Source organism: Schistocerca gregaria, chromosome 2 (genome assembly GCF_023897955.1).
Source record: "Schistocerca gregaria isolate iqSchGreg1 chromosome 2, iqSchGreg1.2, whole genome shotgun sequence".
Taxonomy (NCBI): Eukaryota; Metazoa; Arthropoda; class Insecta; order Orthoptera; family Acrididae; genus Schistocerca; species Schistocerca gregaria.
In genome coordinates, this window is record NC_064921.1 from 804,254,691 (window position 1) to 804,260,690 (window position 6,000).

Genomic DNA, 6,000 nt, shown 5'->3' on the forward strand with positions numbered 1-6,000 from the left:
AAGGAAATTTCTAAATACAGACTCATTAAGGTATCGCGTGTAAGTGCATATGTTTTAATGAACAGCATTGCGATATCTAATTGAATCGTGTTTGGAGAGTCGAGACACCCATGCATCCAGTTTACCTTGATGTGTTGTCGTCGGCGTCTTATTGGCGGGACACACGGTGAATGTTTTGCAATTCACACTGGTTGTCGCACAGAAGAGTGACGTGTTCTAGATAATTGACAGCAGAAATTTGAGGTTCGTTTCGCTCCTTGGTTCACCTCAAGCGTTCCGTGTATGTCTGGTCTTCGAGTGGAGGTGTGAAATGAAGGTTGTATTGAAGTCGCCACGAATGTGGTTGACATTTGTCTTGATTTCTGACACACTGTGCGCATGTGTGTTGTACCTCCAACTATTATGTCGCGCAGTGCTCGGCAGAATGCAGTTTATCGTGTGATGAATTATTTATGTTTGAATTTCCAACTCTTTTCGATTAAAGAGCGTGTACGCGTTCGCCCTATTTATCTCCTCCCAAAAAGTGTAGTCCTGGTGGACAGAGCTGTGGAATTGTTCTGACAGCTTTCAATATTTGACACCGTCGTATCATGTGAGAAAATTGCTGTTTTCTTCTTTCTATCATCAGCATTTCACTGGATTTGCGTCCTCCCATATCACACCCCTTTCCGAGGCTGTTCCTTCAACATCGTGCAAGTATTTTCAAATTTACAGAAAATCATGTTGAAGCTGATGGAGTTACGTGTATTTAACAACACGCCAGGTCATGTTAATTGGCATTATGATGAACATATGGGAGCTTGAGGCTGAATTAAAGAAAATTCTATTCGGCCGTCGTCCAATCTAGTGGAGATATATTCACAGAAACTCTTACATGTTTTTATCTACCAGCATTAGAGCTGTAATAAAATATTATTTCGTTATGTTATGTATTTCACTAAAATAAACTGTCATCTGTGACCACGTTCCACATCTCAGCGAGCCCTCCGACAAGATGCAAGGAATACGATTCAAGGAGTATAACTCAAGTCATTAAAAAATGAAATATTTCAAGTTTTTGTTACTACAGCAGACTATGGTAATTCAGGGACTTCAGCAACTATTCTTCTTCCTGAGGCAAGTATTCTCCTTTGCAATTTGTGATACAAGATGTCGGAGAAATGAGAACAACAAGGTTTGTCCGAGGTTTGCAGACACTACCTGTAGAAAGAATAAAGGCAAAAATAGGTACACGATGTATTCCGTGTTAATTTGCTTACTGAAATCCGTCTCTTGCGGAGTACGAATAATTATTAATGATGTCACGGGACAGAACAGAGAAAGAAAATATGGTAATTAGGGAGGAAATTAGAGGTGCAAAAAGGCTGGAGTGATTGAAATTTCTGGCAACAGGAACTCCATTTGAGTGATGCTTAGTGTTGTAATATCGGCATAAGCCAGCAGTATAACTGTTCAAAGCAATTATGTCTGCTGCGCATTAACGCTTTTAGCTAATTAAAGGTAAAGAAAGAAACAGAATTTTCTGTTTCCTGATTATTATCCCGCAATGTATTAGATCGATGCTATTGTAGAGTAACATGCGAATATAAACAGATACGGACGAAGTCTAAATATAAACTGTTTCAGATTTTCATCAGCCCGTAACTAAGTATTGCTACATCTGGATGCCCATATTCCTTAATCATTTGTTATAATTTCGTTAGACTGGCGTGCATTTTACAGACAATCTCTTATTGCATAGAAGTTCGAAGTGAAGCATTTCCCATAGCTGCAATGGAGACTACCGCTGTAACTTAATTCGACAAGCGGAAATTCTGTTTTAATATTTAAAATGGAACCAGTGCCCCAGAGAATCATTTATAAACCACATTCCGAAATGGGAAATCTTATTCTTATATACACTTACGCTTCGTCAGAATTTTGTATGACAATTCTATTCAAGAAGATGCACTCTGAGGTACTAGTTTTTTTTTATATGTAGTGGAAAGATACGAATGGATGCATGTAGTCCTATTTTAGGTGTATTCTGAAGCCAAACAACGTCTTCTGCTTGTTTATAGACTAGAAACGGTGCAGTATTAAGGGGAGCTAGAACGGGAAACTTATTTTCATATTTTTATCTCATTAGATAATTTGCAATTTTCCGAATAAAATAAAGGTTAAATTACGTGTTTGTATTGGTAGCACTGTCGAAAACAGTATCGCGTCGTTTTATAGTATACACACGCGTTGTATATCGAAGGGCTAACGTTGTTCGGAGGAAAAGTGACGAATAGATTTGTAAATCTCTCAAAAAGTGAAGCATAAAGGAAAAACGAAGTGTTTTTAAGAAATGTTGGTTTCATGGTACTAGATTTTCGAATAAAGGAAAACAATATGTTCAACATGTGGTGTGTGAATTTACAGACAATGAATTCAGGCAAACTCGTCAGTATCCAGAGAAACACCAATCAGTGCTTCGAAGATTAAAATAAAACGTTGTGATACACAGTTTTCTCAAAACGAAATTGATATAAATGGTAGGTTAGGCTATATTCTGATGTTTACACATCCTAACAAGCGTGTTAAGTGAATGTGTATGTTGTGAAATATGTGGAGGGTCAGTTAGTTTACATGAAGACAGTGAGGTATCAAATGGACTAGCCAGGAAACTTATTAACTCTTCCAGTTGTAGATATACTCATTCATTTTGGAATTCTGATAAGTGTAAAGATAATTGTTTTGAAATAAATTTTAGGGGGTTTTATGGATTGAGAGCTATTGGCAAAGGACACACTGCAGAAGCAATAATGTGTGCCGTGATGAATATGCCACGCTCACCTTGTAAAATCGACAAGTATACAGGATTTATTGGCGCTGCTGTGGAATCTGTTGCATGTGAGTCAATGAAGGGTGCTGCAAACGAATCTGTTGAAATAAATGATGGTATTACTGACATACTAGTAGCTTTTGATGGCACTTGTCAGAAGTGCGGCTACAGTTCTAAGAATTCTGTTGCTACGGTGACCAGTGTGGATACTGGAAAGGTAATAGATTTTCAAATTGTAACCAAACATTGTTCTAAGTGTAAATGAGCGAATGAAGAAGGGCATATCTGTGACAGAAATTATGAAGAAAGAAGTGGAGGTACGGAGGCGTCTGCAGCTATTGAAATTTTTAGTCGATCTGTGAACGAAAGGGGAGTGTGTTACACTAAGTTCTTAGGTGATGGAGACTCAAAAGTATATAACAGTGTAGTAGCCGCTCAGCCTTATGGTGAGAAGATTATCACAAAATTGGAATGTGTTGGTCACGCACGTGCTGAAGAGAATGGGCACCAGGTTGAGGAAGTTGCAACAAAGTTTGAGAGACAAGAAACTTTCTGAGGGTAAAACCATAAGAGGCAGGCTGACAGACAAAATGATTGATGAACTACAACAGTATGATGGGATGGTAATTAGAAATAATACTGATGATTTTTTGAAAATTAAGCAGGCAGTATGGGCTACCATCTTCCACAGGCCGTCAACTGACGAAAAACTAGTCCACCACCTTTGCCCTCCTGGACCTGATTCATGGTGCAATTACCGCAAAGCCCAGTACTCAAGCAGTTCATACAGCCATAAAAATTCCGTCCCAGCAGCAGTCATAGATATCATAAAACTGATTTACAGAGACCTGGCAAATCCTGAATTACTGAAGAAGTGTCTGCTTGGTTAGACTCAAAATCCCAATGAGTCGTTCAATAATCTTATAGGGGCACGCTTACCAAAAAATGTTTTTGTTAAATGAAGACACTAAAGTGGGGGGGTCAGTGTTGCTGTTATTGCTTTTAATGATGGCAACATTGGTAGGGTGAAAGTGCTACAGCATATGGGAATTAATCCTGGAACAAACTGCATCAGAGAACTTGGACGGATGGACAAGGTTCGCATTGATAAAGCAGAGTATGCAGAACAGTTGGCCACTAAGGCGTCCAAAAAGAAGAAAAAACTTGGAAAAAGATCAAGAGGATGATATACAGTATGGTGCATGGTGCTTCTGAGTGACTAAAAATAAAAAATTAAGCATATATTGAAACTGTAGAAGCTGTTCCTGAAAATTTACATTTTCTGTTGCATTTTTCTCTAAATTTCAGAAACCACTTCGAGTAGAGTATTCAGATTTTCAGGGGGTAATTACATATATATCCTGAGACTACTGAACTAAAAGAAGAACGCAGTGTTTTGCATAATTAAAATTATTTAGGATAACGTACAAAAAAGTACACAAAAATTTAATTGTGAAATTAAAAAATTGTATTTCCGAAAGCAGTGGCTGAAATACAATTATTGTAGTTCAGTAAACTCAGAATATACAGTTTAATGTCCTATAAACGTTTCATGTCAATTGCTACAGTGGTTCCTGAAACACAGGGAAGCAAGTCACTAAATTTATCATTGTCAGGATAGAGCGGTCCAACTCTCCTCAGTTCAGCAATTTGCCTACATTCTGTTGAAACACCACCATGTCGTGCTCTTCTTTCGGAAGCAAAGTAAGCACGGAGATCTGTTTTTCATCTAGCGCGACAGATTTATTCAGACGGATGCCGCGACAGTTGCCCATTTCCTATTAACTGTGACTACTATGACTTCAAAGTAACGTATGTTATGCTGCTACTGCGGTTATTTTTAGTGTATTTGTTGCTGCTCATTTAAAACAATGGTTTTGCGTCGTCTGTGTTATAGTTCTCCCGTGCAGTAATGTATCCATTCATTAATGATTATACTTTTTAAAATTTGAAAAAAAGAGTTAAACCATCAACCTGTCAAAGTAAACTGAGCTTTATTTTGAAACTTAAACATTGCAGATATGTTGTGAACAAAATATAATTGAAATGTTCCAGCACGGCTTGGAACACACTGACGCACACAATGGCTCAAATTGTTTATCACTCTGTCCAACATTAGTTGCGTTATGCCTGCGGTAGCCAGGCGTATGTTCGCCTCCCAACATTTCAAAGTTTGTCACTTGTCAGCATAGGCCTGTACTTTGAGGTAGCCCCAAAGAAAATAATCCGTGGGTGTTAGTCACGCGAATCTGGTGGCCAATTTTCACATCCATATCTTGGGATGATCCGGTCGCCAAACTTCTACCTCAGCAAATCGAACGTAGCCATCAGCTGTGAGCCATGTAGCGCCATTATGCAGGAACCACATGTTTTCAATATCTGTGGTCTCACGATCTGTTCACAGAAATTCTCGTGACGTGGATCTGAAGTGGATGCCATTGACGGTTCTTCTCCCATCATCTCCAAAGAAATTAGGTCCAATAACGCCACCAATGTTAACCAGCAGTACACAGTGAGTTATTCAGTGGCACCTCATAGACCACTTATGGGTTCTTCTAGCTCCAATAAAGACAATTTTGCGAGTGACGAAGCCACTAAGATAAAAATGCGCCTCACCTGAGAATATGATTTTTCCACTGAAATCGTGATCAGCTTCCAATTGCTGTACGGCGCAGTCAACGGACTTCACGGCGCAATCTGTAATCTTTTGGCTTAAACTCTTGAGTCTGTACAACTTTGTAAGGCTGTAGTTCCCAAACCTTCCGCGAGATTCGCCAAGTCGATGTCTCAGATATCCATAACCGTTGAGATTGTATTCATAGTGACACAGTCGGCTCTTCCTCAATACTGGTCGCTATTGCGGCAATATTGCCCTCACTTCCCGCTTTGTCATCTTGGTGGAGTCTGGTCGTCTAGAGTGACATCCCGCTCAAACTTGGCCCCAGTGCGGCGTATAGCCAGGGTAGAGAAACGGCGATGGTGACTCAGTTCTCTACTTGACAAACGACGATCGCCCACAACTGAGCTGCCACTTTGGTGAAATGTTTTAATGATTTCTTGACGTCCAGAAAGCATGAGTCGCTCGCTGCATGATGAAACTGCAAATTGGATATTTTCACACGTGGAAGCACAGAAGAAACATATTAGAAACTGGAAACTACAGTTTTAAAAAGTATCACTTTTAATGGAAG